The sequence below is a fragment of the Lissotriton vulgaris genome, chromosome 2_1, assembly GCF_964263255.1.
Source record: "Lissotriton vulgaris chromosome 2_1, aLisVul1.2, whole genome shotgun sequence".
NCBI lineage: Eukaryota > Metazoa > Chordata > Amphibia > Caudata > Salamandridae > Lissotriton > Lissotriton vulgaris.
Window position 1 is genome coordinate 1,765,206,697 of NC_141687.1, and position 17,527 is coordinate 1,765,224,223.

At 43.2% G+C, this 17,527-nt stretch overlaps 1 protein-coding gene across 6 annotated transcripts in view; it reads left to right on the top strand.

Annotated features, from left to right (window-relative positions):
- Nucleotides 1-4,075: 4,075 nt before the first annotated feature.
- The window catches only part of C2_1H11orf24 (chromosome 2_1 C11orf24 homolog), a 300,999-nt gene continuing 287,547 nt past the window's right edge, over nucleotides 4,076-17,527 (top strand). For 3 of the 6 annotated variants that reach the window (XR_015308516.1, XM_086957819.1, XM_086957823.1), the window contains exon 1: nucleotides 4,194-4,333. The gene's annotated coding sequence lies outside the window, so the exon portion shown is untranslated. Of the gene's footprint in view, nucleotides 4,334-17,527 lie in introns of all 6 variants that reach the window. The other 3 variants (XM_086957821.1, XM_086957820.1, XM_086957818.1) reach the window with 2 other exon arrangements.

The window sequence follows — 17,527 nt, forward strand, 5'->3', positions numbered from 1 at the left end:
ATAAAAAGAAGTGTGCATAAGTATTAAAAACTAGACAAAATGTCTCATGTTTCAAAAAAAGGGTTTCATAAAACCACATGTGAAGGTTAAGGGTAGTTCTGACAAAGCTTCAAATACAAAAGGCATTTTTGGATACGAAAACTGATGAACAATGGAAACTCATTACAGGTAAGTATAGCAGTCCTCACTGTTGTTAAGCCTGTTAGGCACCTTGGTATCAAGCATGATGATATATCTGGTTTCTAGTTTGCGTAATAGTGTTTCTCTATCACCACCCCTTCTCTGGTGTGGCACACAATAATTACAAAATAGATTAACCCAGTGGGATTTTTCCCATGATATTTCTCAAAATGCCTGGCTACAGGATACGTGGGGTCTGCATTGTTTATCGCTCTTAAATGCTGCAGAATTCTTTTGTGCACTTGTGGTCTTGTGCTCCCCACGTATCTTAAACCGCAAGGACATTCTAAAACGTAAACTGCAAATTCAGACCTGCAATTAAGTTTCTCTCTAATTTGGACTGGATGTGGAGATAGTGGTGTCATAAATTCTGATCTACTACTGCCATTTTTACAAGCTTTTCAGGAAGCACATCTCAGAAATCCCTTACTTGCTCCTAGCCACGAGCCCGTGACTACTTCGGGGCTACTTGAGACCAAGCTATCCTGCATAGACCTAGCTTTTCTGTAAGTAATGCTAGGTGTTTTAGTAACTGTGTTACCCACTACCAAGTCACTTGTTATTAATGACCAATTTTCTTTAACTATCCTGCGGATGGATTTATGTTGATTGCTATACCCAATGATTAGACGTGTTTCATTGCCTGCCTCAAATTTGGGCATTTTGACACCATCCACCGCTGGACAAAGGAGCTTCATTCTTTCCTGCCTATTGGCTCTAGATATGGCTTCATCAACAATGGCCTTGTTGTAGCCTCTGGCTAGAAATCTAGTCTTGCTTTCATTTTGAGCCTTAAGGCAACCAGTTTCGTTGCTGCATATTCGCCGGATGCGGAGCATTTCCCCATAGGGGATGCTCCTTATTAGGTGGATTGGGTGATGTCTGGTGGCATGTAAAACTGTATTACCAGCTGTTGGCTTTCTGTAAAGCCTTGTCTGTAGTGCGTTGTCCTCAACTACAATTTCCACATCTAAAAACACCACTGATTGTGCACTGATAGTGCTGGTAAAATGAAGATTTAGGTCATTATTATTTAGTTGTTCAATAAGCAGAGTCACTTCACTTGTAGAACCATCCCATACCACAAACAGGTCATCAATATACCTGAGCCAACATTTCACCTGAGAGTTCATGATGGTACTGTGGGTAGACATGAGGACCTGCTCCTCCCAATAGCCCATATGTAAGCAGGCATAACTAGGGGAGAAGCAGGCCCCCATCGCCACACCTCTGGTTTGCATGAACAGTTGGTTAGAGAAAAGTAAAACGTTATTGTTCAAACACATGGAGATCATATCGACAATCATCTTAGTGTGTTCACTGTATCTAGTAGGTCTCTTGTTCAGAAAATGTTGTGTGGCCCTTATACCGTCTCTGTGATGAATACTTGTATAAAGAGCGGTTACATCCAGAGACACCAGGAGATAAGTCCGTTTCCACTCAAAACCTGACAGTTTTTTCAAAAGATCTCCTGTGTCCAGGATGAAGGACGGCAGATTCCTGACATGCTCTTGCAGGAAAAATCAATATATCTGCTGACATTTTCCAAGAAGCTGTTTCGGGCCGACATAATCGGTCGTCCAGGGGGTTGTTTACAGTCCTTGTGTATTTTAGGGATGAAGTAGATCACAGGAGTTACAGGGAAATCATTCTTCAAATATTTTAACTCCTCAATAGTCAATAATCCTTTACTTCTCCAGGCCATGAGTTTGGAGTTGATCTCATTTTTGGCTCCTTGTACCTCCAGGGCATTTGTTCGTCTGTAACAGACTCTATCATTCAACTGTTTAAGAGCATCCTCCAGGTACATGTTCCTCGGCCATAACACAACGTTCCCACCTTTGTCTGATTGCCTGATCACCACTTGCTTGTTACTTCTCAATTTTTCCATAAGGTTGTGATACTGCAAATCTCTGTAGTTGCGGCGTTTTTTAGCGTTGGCATTTTTCACTTGCAGTTCTTTCAGATCAGATGCCATTCGATCACGGAATATGTCCAAATTGTCCTTAAGCATTAGTGGACAGAATTTGGATTTGGGTTTGAAAGGGGTTGTGCAAAGGGCAAGACCTGGTTCCCCTCCTAGGGCCGGTTGTGTAATTGCATTATCTGTGGCCTGTAGTTCTAAAAGGTCTTGAGTTAAAGCTTGTCCAGTAATAGACGAACTGGACAATGTTAAGTCTCTATCAGGAACTTGAGTAGATAATATTCCCTTGTGTCCGCTATGATGTTTTTTTAGTTTCAGTTTACGGACAAATTTAAATAAGTCAATTCTTGTGCCTGCATAATCAAAGTCTCCTCGTGCACAGTAGGAGAGACCCAGCGATAAGATTTTTGTTTCGCTGGGAGTGAGCACCGTATCCGTTCATTAGTGGACAGAATTTGGATTTGGGTTTGAAAGGGGTTGTGCAAAGGGCAAGACCTGGTTCCCCTCCTAGGGCCGGTTGTGTAATTGCATTATCTGTGGCCTGTAGTTCTAAAAGTTCTTGAGTTAAAGCTTGTCCAGTAATAGACGAACTGGACAATGTTAAGTCTCTATCAGGAACTTGAGTAGATAATATTCCCTTGTGTCCGCTATGATGTTTTTTTAGTTTCAGTTTACGGACAAATTTAAATAAGTCAATTCTTGTGCCTGCATAATCAAAGTCTCCTTGTGCACAGTAGGAGAGACCCAGCGATAAGATTTTTGTTTCGCTGGGAGTGAGCACCGTATCCGTTCAATTGACCACTGTCTTGGTATCTACTGTTTGGGAGTTTGGTTCTGTTGCCACTTTGCTTTCTGCTTCCTTTGCCTCCCTCTTGCATTTGCGCCTCTTGTTGCATTTCAGCCTTTCTGAGCATTTTCTGTTTTGTTGGAGGCGGCTCCTTGTGTACCAGATCGGAGGGTTAATTTTCGATCCTGCTGGACTACCGCCATCTCTTGGGACGGGGTAAATTTGTGAAACCCCGACCTTTGATTGCGTTTTGCTTCGGAGTCTGACTCACTGTCCATCTGTGAGCTTTCCCCTGAGATGGACGGAGTCTCCTGGCGGGTATTGCAGGGGGTTGACCCTGATGCAGTAGAGATTGCAGTATCTTGTTTACATTGGGTCAGTTTAATACTATCGTATCTTTTGGAGAAAGTGAATATTTGCCCGTGCTCATAATCCAAACGGTCCCGTTGGAATTTGTAGGCTTTTCGTCTTTTTATTACATCCTCTTCCCGCTTTAGTCGTGTGTTCAATGTACAAATTGACTAGCAGACTCTGCTTTTCAAGCTACACCTCTCGTGACTCCATCCCCTTCAAATTTCTATGCCACATACTGATACTTCCCTCCCCCCAATTTATAGGTTTCGTGCGCGAATTCTGATATGTGTGTGTGTATATATATATATATATATATATATATATATATAAAATCATATATGCCAATAGACCCGATTTAGCTGGAAAAAAAAGTCACTTTTTTGCTTGAAAATCGGGAGTCTCGGGCCAAAAATGACATCTCCTTCTGTTGCATCCTCCTAGTTCTTTTTTTTAATCTCGCGCTTTTCTCTTCTAAAATGTTAGCATTTAGGATATACTTAAATACATACAGAAGAACTAGCAAAAGTCAGAAAATTCCCAGGATATTCTGTTACCCGATAAGGAAGACCAATCTTTTCCTAATTAATTGCTTCTTCTCAACCCATGTCTCCTCTCCGAGCCGTGGACGGGAAGTAGTCTCATCCAATCAAGCAAGAGAGTTTTCATTGTAGTTCTTTTTACGGGTGGATAAACGTGTTGTGACCTACGATTGGCTAATCAAATTGTTGAATATGTGATTGGATATGAGAACCGCACTCAGTTTTTTTTCATTGGCTATGAGGCTCCGAAGCCTGCACCGTGGCATGGGATTGACTGGGGGAACTTGTGTCAGTTGCTTTATGTGCTCTGAGGTTCCTGATCTTGCAACGTGGCTGAGGATTGGTTGTAGTGACCTTTGCTTGGCTGTGGTTAACTGCATGTATTCCTGGTACTGTCTTCTGTGTCCAGTGTCTACTCTGCACACGCCCGCCTGTATCAGGGGACGGATTCCAGCTGCGGAGATGCCGACTCCTTACTTATCGATAGTATTATGAGGAAACCAGGGGCAAATGAACCGACGTCCGCACCCGGGACTGGGATCCATGCTGGTGAGTAGACTCTCCAGTGTGGGTGGACTTGATTGCATCACGGTACTGTATAGCAGCCTCAAAGTGCAGACTACTTTAATATTCAGTTAACGACAGCATACTCTGTAAGGAAATCGTTCTGTTTTAGGGTTCTTCGGGGTGGTTATATTACTCTCTGCTCACATGTCAATCTTTTTTCTTGGGCTATCTTTAAAACAAAATGTAAATCGTGTTTTAATCTGGTCAGTTTTGCAAATAACTTGGACTACAACTCCCAGAATGCATTTGCATTATTAAATGACATACAGGTTTGAAATATTTTTTTCCAAGCGCCATAAAGTCATGTGCCCACTATGTATGTTAAGAACAGTGACACGATTCACCAAGATTTTGATGTAAATAAAAATAGGTGTGACTAAAACTCTTAGTGTCCCGCGCTCGCTTCTGGTTTTCAGAAGTGCTACAAGAGTAAGTCTCAGCAAATTATTTGTTAGTCTGGCTCGTATTGGGGATGAGTCACTGTGTAGGTAACATTAACAAACCATGATGTAATGTCTAGTGTTCTTTCAAGAGACCACTGTTTTATGCACGGATAAAAACACAAGGTTTAAAAAATAATCCACACTGTTGCCAGTGCGTAAACTGTTTGGGTCATCTACACTCATGCACCAGGACAAAAAAACAAATTTGTCCAACTCAAGTCTCAGAACATTACAAGTTGTCCCATGTTAGGAATGTGAATCTCATTGTTCTTTGTTTAGCTATCCTATTAATTTTTTGTGGAAAAGCAAAACGTTAAGTATGAGTGTGCAAATAATAAAATAAAACCAGGGCTAGAAAGACTATTAACTCCTTAGCTGTAAATGTTTTCTTTTGAAGTTAATAATCCCTTTATAACTTGCTCTCATCGCTGTTGTAAAAAATAAAACACAGCAGCGCTTCATTGTAAGTGACCTGTTAATTCGAATTGGCCTAATAATATGAGCCCAATGTAATTATGAGGTCAGAAGAAGCACCACATGCATGTCTTGTTTACCCCAGCGGAAACCCCTAGGTAAACTGTGGAGAGGAAAGATGAATGGGACACATTATCAATCTATCTGGTAATTCCCCATTTCCCAAGGTTGTACTCAGAATGCCCAGTAACTCCACACCCATTTATTTATTTATTTATAAAGCTCAACATTCATCCCATAGACCTATCACAGCGCTAGGTATAGCAGAGACGTGGCGGGACAGGTTGTGATTAATAGGGGCAGCGGCAGATGGGTGAGTTAGGGAAATAGGTATGTTTTGAGTTTCTTCCTGAACGTCATGTGTTCATCTGTTAGTCGTAACTCCTGCGGAAGCTCATTCCAATGAAATGCTGCATGGTGCGAAAAAGAGCATCCAACTGTCATGCTCTTACTGATTCTATTGGTTTCGGCTAATGCTAAGGAGTGTGACCATAGGCATCTAGTTCAAGTTCAAGTTCTGGCATTTATAAAGCGCACTACTCACCCAGAGGGTCTCAAGGCGCTTGGGGAAGGGGTTCATTATTTGTCGAATAGCCAGGTTTTAAGTTCTTTTCTGAAGGAGATGTGGTTTTGAGTAAGGCGGAGGTGAGTGGGGAGTGAGTTCCAGGTCTTGGCAGCAAGGAAGGAGAAGGATCTACCACCCATGGTGGATTTTCGGATGCGCAGGACTGCGGCGAGGGCTTGATTGGACGATCTTAGTTGGCGAGTGGGTTTGTAGACGGACAGACGATTGTTGAGGCATTCGGGTCCTAGCTTGTAGAGGGCCTTGTGTGCGTGGGTGAGAAGGCGGAAAGTAATTCTTTTGTTGACGGGAAGCCAGTGGAGGTCTTTTAGGTGTCCGGTGATGTGATCATGGTGAGGGATGTCTAATACGAGTCTCACTGATGCGTTTTGGATGCGTTGGAGTTTTTTTCTGTAATTTTGCTGTGATTCCGGCGTATAGTGTGTTACCATAATCCAGTCGACTCGTGACCAGTGCGTGGGTGACAGTCTTTCTAGTCTCGAGGGGGATCCAGCGGAAGATCTTTTTGAGAATGCGGAATACGTTGAAGCAGGAGGATGAGACTGCGTTGACTTGTCTGGACATCGAGAGAGAGGAGTCTAGGATGAAGCCGAGGTTACGTGCATGGTCTGTGGGTGTGGGAGCTGTGCCCAAAGAGGAGGGCCACCAAGAGTCGTCACAGGCCGAGGGGGAAGACCCAAAGGATGAGCACCTCCGTTTTGTCTGAGTTGAGCTTTAGGCGGCTATCCTTCATCCATTCGGCTACTTCTTTCATGTCTTCGTGAAGATTGGTTTTGGCGGTGTTGGGGTCTTTGGTGAGGGAAAGGATTAACTGGGTGTCGTCGGCGTAGGAGATGATGTTGAGGTTGTCTTGACGCGCGATGGAGGCGAGTGGACTCATGTAAACGTTGAAGAGGGTGGGACTGAGTGAAGATCCTTGTGGTACGCCACAGATGACTTCAGTGGCCTCCAAGTTGAATGGGGGAAGTCCAGACTCTTTGAGTTCTCCCAGTGAGGAAGGAGATGATCCAGTCCAAGGCTTTTCCTTGTATGCCGATGTTGCTGAGGCGTTGCATAAGGGTGCTGTGGCAGACTGTGTCGAAAGCGGCAGAGAGGTCGAGTAGAATGAGGGCCACTGTTTCTCCGTTGTCCAGTAGTGTTCGGATGTCGTCAGTCGCTGCAATGAGGGCGGTTTCGGTGCTGTGTTTGGCTCGGAACCCGGATTGAGCTGGATCGAGGGAGTTGTTGGATTCAAGGAAGGTGGCGAGCTGGCTGTTGACGGCTTTCTCAATGACTTTGGCCGGGAATGGGAGGAGGGATATGGGTCGGTTATTTTTAAGTTCAGAGGGGTCTGCTGTGGGTTTCTTCAGAAGGGCGCTGAGTTCGGCGTGTTTCCAGCTTTCTGGGAAGGTGGCAGAGTTGAACGAGCAGTTGATGACATCACGGAGATGGGGTGTGATGATGGAGTCAGCTTTGTTGAAGATGTGGTGGGGGCAGGGGTCGGTTGGCGAGCCAGAGTGGATAGAGTTCATTAGGCGGGTGGTGTCTTCAGTGGTGATTGGGTTCCAGGTACTAAGGTTGTTAGTTGGCGGAGTAGGATCTGAGGGGGGTGGGGAGGGTTGTTCATAGGGAGTATTCTTGAAGCTGTTGTGGATGTCGGCAATTTTGTTGTAGAAGAAGGAGGATAGCGCATCGCAGAGGTCTTGGGAGGGATTGATGTCGTTAGATGCGGCGGTGGGGTTGGTGAATTCTTTGACTATGTTGAAGAGTTCCTTGCTGTTGTGAGTGTTGTTGTCGAGACGATCCTTGAATGCTGATTTCTTGGCGGATCGAATCAGTTGGTGGTGCTTGCGGGTGGCTGCCTTGAGGGTGGCCATGTTGTCGGTGGTTGGGTTTTTTCTCCATGTTTTCTCCAGGATGCGGCATAGCTTCTTGGATTTTTTTAAGGTCATCATTGAACCAGGGAGCCTTTTTGCTGGCTGACCTGATCTGGTGCTTTTTCAGGGGTGCTAATTCGTTAGCACTGTGAATGATCCATTGCTTGAGATTGGTGGCCGCTTGGTTTGGGTCCAAAGAGAGGGTGGGAGGGTTTTGGTTGAGTGATGTGAGGAGTTGGTCGGAGGTGATTTTGTTCCAGTTTCTCCGAGGAATAGGTTGTGGGCGGTTGTGGTTCAGGGTGGTTTTGTAGCTGAAGTGAACACAGCTGTGGTCCGTCCAATGGAGAGATGTTGTGCGATCGAAGGAGATATGCTTGCTGGAGGTGAAGATGGGGTCGAGCGTGTGTCCGGCTGCATGGGTGGGGGTGTCAACAAGTTGTTTGAGTCCGAGATTGGCCAGGTTGTCCAGAAGGGAGGTGGTGTTGCTGTCGTGTTTGTTTTCCAGGTGGTAGTTGAGGTCTCCTAAAAGAATGTAGTTCTCGGAGGCGAGGGCATGTGGGCTGACGAAGTCCGTGATGTCATCGCTGAATTGAGTGCTGGTACCTGGAGGCCTGTAGATGAGGGTGCCTCTAAGTGTGGTCCTGGGGTCGGTGTGGATCTGAAAGTGGAGATGTTCTGTGTTTGCAAGATTATCGTCGGAGCTGGTCGTGATTTTGATGGTGTTCCTGTGGATGATGGCGATGCCTCCTCCTGTTTGGTTGGTGCGGTCTTTTCGGATAATCTTGTAAGCGTCCGGTAAGGCTATGGCGATGTCGGGAGCTGATGATGTGTTTATCCATGTTTCTGTACGGAAGGCGACGTCCGGTGACGCAGTGTCGAGTAGGTACCAGAGTTCAGTTGCGTGTCTGTGGACCGAGCGAGTGTTGAGCAGGATGCACTTTAGGCGGTTAGAGTCGGAGCTGTGTGTGGACAAAGTGGGTTTGGTGGGGGTCCTGAAGCAGTTGAACTTGCAGGGGAGGCAGGCGAATGGGCCGTGGATACGTCCTGGGGTGGCTTCGCAGCATAGTGGTTTGCGACCGGGGTTGAGGGCAAGGAGAGTAGCGGCATCGTAGGTGATTATAGTCGGTTGGGTGTTGAAAGGACCAGGGGGTCGGGCGCGGTCCAGGCGCAGACGGGCGTAGACGGGCTTACCTTTGGCGCGATCGCTGCGCGTGAACGCTGCGCGCAAAGGCATCTGTCATATATGGATGGTGGAGGGGGTGGGGGCGAGGGAGGGTCAGCTGGGAGTCGGGGCGGGCTATGGGGGACGGGCTCTGAGGCACCACCAACAACAACAACAATGGCGGCAGCGCCAGAAACACGAGACTGGAGGTAGGCGGGGGCACAGACACTGGGTGAAATGCTAAATCGCGCTGCAGCTGTGAGTGCGCGAAATAAAGCGCTGCGATTAGATTTGAATTACCCCAGAAGCGCCTGCAAATGTCCACGAGATGATATAATGGCGCTCGCAATACAGCGTGAGTATAATGATATGATGGCGCTCGCAATACAGCGTGAGCACAATGATACAGTGGCGCTTGCAATACAGCGCGAGTACAATGATATAATGGCGCAGTCAACGATACCAGGCAGGCAAGCAGGGGAAGTAGTCTTTTTAGGAGGTTCAGGGTGGCAAAGCTTCTGCCACATAGGATTCGCACAAGATTTTTCATCGACAAAGTATTGTCAATGGTGATGCCCAGGTTTTTGACACACTGTTTTGGTGCTGGCGCCATGCCCAATGAGTGGGGCCACCAGAATCATTCCCAAATGTGATTGGCCCAGCTGAGAAGCAGGAATTCTGATTTCTCTGTATTGAGCTTTTAATCAATGCTCTGACGTCAGTGTGCCATCTCAGTGAGACAATTATTGAGTTTGGTTCTGGTGTCATCGTGCTCGTTTCCTTAGGCTATTGTCAGTTGGGTGTCGCCCGCATAGGAACAGATTCCAAAGCCCCATTTCATGCCAATCTTTGCCAAAGATGAAACATAGGCGTTAAATAATGTGGGGCTTAGAGATGCTCCCTGCGGAACCCCGCAATTAAGGTTTTTTGAGGTGGAAGAAAAGGTACCCAGCTGTACAGTTTGAGTTTTGTTACATTGAAATTAACTCAGCCATTTCAGAGCCTTAGCATGAATCCCTTTTTCATATAATTTTTCCAGTGAAAGTTGATGGGAGACCGTGTCGAAAGCTTCCGACAGGTCTAACAGGATCAGGGCTACAGCCTTCCCCTGATCCAACAGCGATCTTACATTGTCTAAGGCAGCCAGGAGCCCTGAAACCTGTTTGTGTGGGATCCACCAGCTCGTTTGATTCTAGGTAGTTTATTAGCTGTCTATTTACAAGTTTCTCCAGGACCTTGGAGAGGTAGGCAAGCTGTGAAATTGGCCTGTAGTTGGCTGGATTGTTAACATCAGATCCTACCTTTTTCAGTAGCGGGGTTACTAAGGCTTGTTTCCAGACCTCTGGAAAGGCCTCTGTCTCCAGTGATTGGTTAAGCAGCTGTGTGATGTAAGGGCACAGAATAGGTGTAAGTTGTGAGAAGATAAAGTGCGGACATGGGTCTGACGATCTCGTTTTCTGTGAAAGGGGTAAAGCTGTCTAAATGTGCAGGGCTGTCTGCATGAGGGTCAGTGTTTTCCCAGTTGACGGTATGTACTGGGGGATGTTGTTAAATGACGAGTAGATCGTATCTATTTTGTCCGTGAAGAAATTGCTAATTTTTTCACAGCTGTCTACTGAAGGCGGCAGAGTTTATGACATGCAGATTGGGTTGCATAGCTCGCAAACTATTTTATAGAGCTCTTTTGCCTAATTTGTATTCTCATTAATTTGTTGTGTAAAATATGCTTTTTTAGTTTTCTTGATTGCCTGGGTATAGCCCCTAAGTTGTGTTTTAAACACTAATTTATAAGAGTCCAGTCTGGACAGCCTCCACTTGTGTTCCAGTGTTTTAAGTTCTACAGTATACCACTTTTCGGATGCTGTTTCCTGGGTTTGGATTTAGTTTTTGGTGCGAGTTGGTCTGACGTTTTGGTAATTTCTGTTTCAAGGTGCAGTGCGCCTATGGTAGGGGATAGTTTCTCCAGACTTGCTAGTCTGTTGGTAGAAAAATGGTGGGAAAATGAGTCAGGTGATACCAATTTCCATTCTCTGTATGTTTCGTGCATGGGTTTGGTGACTCTTACTAGTTTTTCATGTGTGGGGAGAGTGAAGCTAATTACTGAATGATCGGTCCATGTGACTGCTTTAATCTCTTTCACTGTAATGTCTTCTATATTAGAGAACAGAAGATCCAATGTATGCCCTTAAGTGTGTATAGGTCCCTTAATCCATTGTTTTAGTTGAAGGATAGACAAGTCATTTTCAAGGTGACTTGTTGCCATGGAGATAACTAGACCCTGGTAAAGTTAACCACAGGACTGTGTGCTTACCAAGTGCAGGCAGTCGCACCAAGTTCAATAATTTTAAATATTAATCCATCCCTCGAGAAATCTACTCGCTATGGTGAGTCAGATTTGATCAGGGCTAGCTATTTTTAGGGCCTACTAGCCTGGTCTGGTGAGGGTGCTTGATATGGCCAAGAACAGGCTCTCTGTTCATTTAGAAAAAGAATGAGCAATTAGGATACCTTTAAATCTTGTTTTTATCTTGTCACACTTGCTATGCATTCAAAGACATTGGTCAAATGTTAGCTTATGTCTTCTTTCAAATTGCTGCGTATTTTGACTAGGGCATTGTTGTTTTTTTTTCTTTTTCGGACTGCATAGGTAGAGGATTTTGTAAAGTGAGCTGTCTGTTAATCTTGCTGGGCACACAACATTTAAATAACCTGTAAATAAACTGTACAAATAATATCAAAATATATTTCAGTAGTTAGGGAAGCACTTTTTTTGTAATTCTGAAGTGAGATGGAAAGAAAGATTTAATAGGATAAAAACAAATCTGAATACTCCACTTGGTGATGTGCAAACAATAAATATTTGCTAAAACTAGATTTCCACAAATTATAGTTGGTCTGTTATATAGTTTCCTCAGTAAAATTGAATGTCTATGGGAAAGCTTGTGGCGATTTCAAAAGTAAAGGTCTTTGTAAAAGGTAATGCACTACCACATTATGCTTTAGTAATATATTTATTAAAATTGAGATTTTTCAAATATAAACTGAGAAACCGTCTTGCCCCCATCCTGGTAACAATGCTAATGGTGAACTCTGAGGCAATTTGTGGGTCATGTTTGCTAGATTGTTATTATACATGGAGCAAAAGTTTAGTCTATTAAATCAGACTAAATAGTTTTTTGCACAGTAGATATGCTGAACTGGCAAATTTAAAGGTGTTCTAATTTGATAATGAAGAAAACGGCACCTTGGTGAAATAATGCCTATGATCACATAATTTGAGACTAGTTATAGGTCAAGTACATTACAGTCAGGTTAAGTACATTATTCAACTCACTACACCTGAAGGTCTGATAACATTTTACGGTACCCGCAGTCTCCAGTCCTCTGAATGTAATGGTGTGCCCTGTTGTGCATGAAAAATCAAAACCATATTGCCAGGCCTACAGGTGTAGTAACTTAAATTAACTGATGAATCGTAATCAAATGCCCCTAACCCATCAACAGTACACAACAGGCCTAGAAAAATCTACTTGCGCACTCGCAATAGTGAGTCAGATTTTATCAGGGCGAGCTATATTTAGGGCCTACCCACCCATTCTGGCAAGCTGATAAAGAACAGGTGTTTTATCCACTCAGAAAGTGAGGGTGCAATAAAACTGCCTTTAAATCTTGTTTTTATCTTGTCACATTTGCTCTGTGTTCAGAGACAGAGTTCAAAAGTCAGTTTACTTCATCTTACAATCACTTTTCTTTCTCTGACTGCACTGTTCCAGTATTTTGTAAAGTGAACTGTCTGAGGTGCTGTACAAAGAGTTTGAAATTAAAGGCTATAGTGTCAGTTTTTTTATAACACATAAAATTTAAATAGCTAATAAGTGAACCGGTGCAAACATTTCAAAATATATTTGAGCAGTTATGAAAGGCTATTTATTTTGTAGTTCTAGGTTGAAAAACTATTTTAATAGGGTGAAAACCTATCCAGAACATTTTACTCCATGATGTGCAAATAATAAAAATGTTTGCTGCAACCCAGTTTTCACAGATAATTATTTATACACTATATAGTTGTATCAGTAAGACTGCATGTTATTGGGGAAAGTTTTTCACCATTCTACTCGGAAATGTAGTGTCAGTAAATGACAGCGCATTGCCTCATCATGCTTTAGTAATATAGGGTCATGTGTACAAAACATTTTTTGAGGTCGCAAGCGTCCCATTTTGCAGAATCAGGCCATTTACGACCGCAAAAAAGGGTTAAAAAAAATGTTCAAAAGCCAAATGGCAATTTGGTAACTTGTTATTGATTGCAATTTGGGTTTGCGAATCAGTATTTAGAAGGGGAGTATTTAGGACGTCTCTTCCGAACAGCGATTACCAGTTGTATGTATGAATGTTTCGTTACCAAATTATGGTTGCAAAATATTATTTGTTTTCTTCTTCTCTCAAGGGTGGTGGTAACCATTTGCAAATGGGAATATTGATGAAAATATTTGTTAATTTTTAAGAGCAGGTAGTGGTCCCTTGGACCACTGCCTGCTTTTAAAAAACTTAAACGTTTCATTTTTTTTCTTTATAAACACAACCCGTTTTCCTGTGAGGAAAACGGGCTACATTTAAAAAAAAAAAAAAAAAAGCAATCACAGATGTGGTAGTCTGCTTACACCAGCAGGCCACCATCCCTGTGATGGCTGCAATTCATAATGGGTTGCAAACTGCGACCTACCTCATTTATTATTCATGAGGTGGGTCTGTCAGGACCCCATTTGGAATCGCTATTTCCAACATTTAGGTTTTTGTACATTAGGACTTGCAATTTCCTAATTGCAATTCACAAAGAATCACAATTAGGAAATGGCAAACTCTAAATTCTCTACATATGGTCCCATATTTATTAAAAGTGAGTCTCTAAACATGAGCTGAGAAACATTCCTGCCTGATAGCAATGCTGTTAGTGAACTTAACCTCTTCCTTGGTCGTGACGGAACCACTCCGTCACGAGCCACGGACGCTCTGTGCTGGTGACGGAGTGGTTCCGTCACGGCACCCCCCCTCCCTCCCGCTCACGCTGGAGGAGTTCTGCGCCTGCGCGGGCGTTCTATTGAGCGGGCGGGCCCGTGACAAGACCACTCCGTCACAAGCACAGGGCGCTCGTGATGGAGTGATTCCGTCACGAGCATGGTGGCGCCGCGCGGACCGCCCTGCCCCCCAGCGCCGTGGCGGAATTACCGCCGCGACCAAGAGGTTAAAAAGCAAGTCAAGGATCATGTGTACACCATATGTGGACTAGATTTTTATTCTATTTGGAGCAAACGTTAAGTCTATTTAATCAAACAAGAATTTTTTTGTCCAGCAGTAATGTTGACCTCACATATTTGAAGGTGCTCTCAAATGTGATAATGAAGATATAGGCAGCTCTTCAAAACATTTGCCTAGGATTACACAATTTGAGACCAATTTACCGTTCCATTACTTTACAGTTAGGTTAAGTAGATTCTTTCAGTTACGAGACCTGCAGGTCTAGTAACTTGTTTAATGATTTTTTGAGGCCTTATTGGAGACATAGAAGCAGGGGACTTATTTCTCTGAATATTAATGTTGACAGAACAAACATCTGACCGAGTCAAATACCGTTCGGTATGTTGAGGGTGTAACACCATGTGTTCATAGTGCGATGTAACTGGTTTTAGTTAGTATCACTAACACTCGCTTTTTTTGGTTGACCCGGCCATGAGTCAGTTTAGCCTGTTTTTGTGGAAAATGAAATTACCTTGATGAGAGTGCACCTCTATATTACGAGAGCGAGCCCAGGACATTTTTGTGTGAAGATTTGAACAAGCTATGGACACATCAAAATGTTTAGTAGGTGTAAATGTAGATATTTTCTTTAGGTTCATGGTCCTCTTACTTTCTGGGAGAATGAAGTAGCATGTTGACTTTCACTTTAGTTTCTTGCCATTTAATTTACACTAAAATCACATTAGGATGTGTCTTACAGAATATAAATGCATGTGCGACAAAAGTGGGTTCCTCTCCTATTTTAATTTGTACTTGTGCAAGCATTAACCCTTTTACCACTAACTTACTTACTTTTCTTACCCCCACCAACTCACCTCGGACTTCTCTGAGCATCTTCAGATCTCAGAGCTGCAGAGTTAAACTGCTGTGCAGAAGACCCAGGCAGCAGGGGTAGAATGTGCAGTTTCTCTTGAGAACAGGAACCAGTGAGTGCAGGTGGTCTCATTTTGACTTCTAATACCATATAAAGGCTAAAGATGACAAGCATTATATCATTTCTTCATAATTCGCTACAGTCATAAAGATTTTGGTTCATGAATGAAAATTATTTTACTAATGACAAAGTACATAATTGCTCTGCTGGCATATCTTTGACTTGTCCCTAATCCATATCTTTGATTTACTGCAAATCAACAGTGTGGCATTCATCATTGGTATATCTTTGATTTGGGATATTATCAGAAGAAGGATGCCCATCTCTTAAATTGCCAAATAACAATAGTTGCAGTGTAAATGGTGGTGGGCAGGTTTATCAAAGGGCGCATGGCCTGATTTTTAGGTCTCGCCTAGACAGCACTTGCATTGTCTCTTCAAGACATGCTGTATTCAGGATATGTGTGAAGCTACCCGCCATGACGCTCTAATAGCGCATTGCCAGGGTCGAAACGTTGACGATAATATATGGCTCAGCTCTAACAAACCTCTTGGCTCATCCCAATAAGCAAATGCGCTATTTAGCGGAGACATTGTTTTCTTTGTTTTTTCTGAGCATCCTTTCCCCTTTGATTTACTTGTACATAACTACACTTTGTATATATGCACTGCACCACCATCACTGAGCACCCAATGTCACTTTAATACATGTCACATCAATATTGTATCTCACTTTGACAGCCCTTTGAATATTTGTAAATATACATGGAAACTTTAATTCATATAAAATACCAGTTTTGAAAGCATCTATTAGCCAGTGTTCTGCATTTGTGTGTTCCAACACCATTGAATTTGCTTGCTATGTTGCAACTATTCTCTGATTTGTACAGTATGTATTTAGCTACCTATCTTTAATTCATTTCACTACTTGCTAAGAAAGTGTCTCCTACCCTACAGAACCACTGTAGCTTCACATATAGGTACAGAGGTTCTGAGGGACACATGGTTACCCCATTGTGTTTACATCGTATTCAGGATATGGGCATGAAGCTCCGGCCCATCAAACGGTTCTTTTCCATATTTTCTTTGTGACAGTATTAGACATGGATGCAAACATTCACTGTAAGACGCTCTAGCATTTTTAGGTAAACACTAAGCAGACTGGCGGATGTGCATACTTAACTGAGTAGGCTTAGAGGGAAATTACAAGACAGGACCAGCAAGATATAAAAATTTTATATATATATATATATATATATATATATATATATATATATATATATATATATATATACATTGGGAGCAACAATATGGCGAGTAAGTGTTTGGCTGCGCAGATGCTGAGGCGACTTTCCCCGAAGAAGGTCAAGGTTTTGACCGAAATGCATCGGAATACACAGCGTCGCTCTGCAAACAGAAATTTAAATGTTTAAAATTGCCAGCACGAGTGCGACTCATCCTTGCCTCCGTGTGAGACATTCCGTGAACATATATATATATCGTTTGAGCGGCCTTAAAAAACAAACACATTTTGAAAATATGAACAGGCAAGTACATATAACAAGTAGTTTGTTCCACTAGGAGGGGGTAACAGCAATCTTCAGGGGTGGTAACGAAATGCTGTGACCAGAACACTCTTGTGTTTGTCCAACAAAAAATATTTGGTTGGTCTGCCTATGGTAATTCTGTGACTCTGCTTTGACTTTATGCCTTTCTTACATCAATAAGCTCCCATGCTGGGATTCTGTTGCACTGCAGCACGGTAGGGCTGACGGCTAAATGACAGCCGACTGCCCCCATCCCCACCACAGGTGGTAGTAAGACAGTTTAAGGATTCTTGATTGTTAGTAATATTGCCTCATTGAGACCCACAAAAGACTAGGGGGACTGGCTGAGTACAATGTTACAATTCTAAGAAACGTGTTGGGAAGTGGCAACATGAGGGTATTCGAATACATTTCTCTTCAGAGGATACAGGACCTCCCCAAAGTACCCCACCCCCATTTTTCTCTCCACCATTTAAAAATCAATCCTCTTTTGCAACGTGAGTATTTTCTGGCAATAAAACAAAAGGAAGCCGAATGAAAGTACAAGCATCCACAAGACCTGTCTGTCAGCACAATGAAGACATCTGTTCCTTGACAATATTCAGCCACCCCTTTCCCAGGACATATGGGTGGAATGCACATTTCTGAGATTTGTAACCCAATATTCTCTTAGCAGATATTAAAGAAATAGCTTCAAACCATACCAAGGCTATTGCTGCAGAGACCAGGCTATGTGTGGGAGATGATGTGTACAGGTGACCTCACAGCCTCCATATGCTTGATGAACGAATCAAGTGGAGAACCACATTGCGCTGTGAAGCAGAATGAATATGGGTAGTGACATACTAATTAAAATGACGCTTTTGAAGGTTTAGCAGTTAACGAAAGCACTGCTGCTTCCTGTCTGCTTATGCAGCTAAACCTTCCTTCTAGGAGCTGGCAG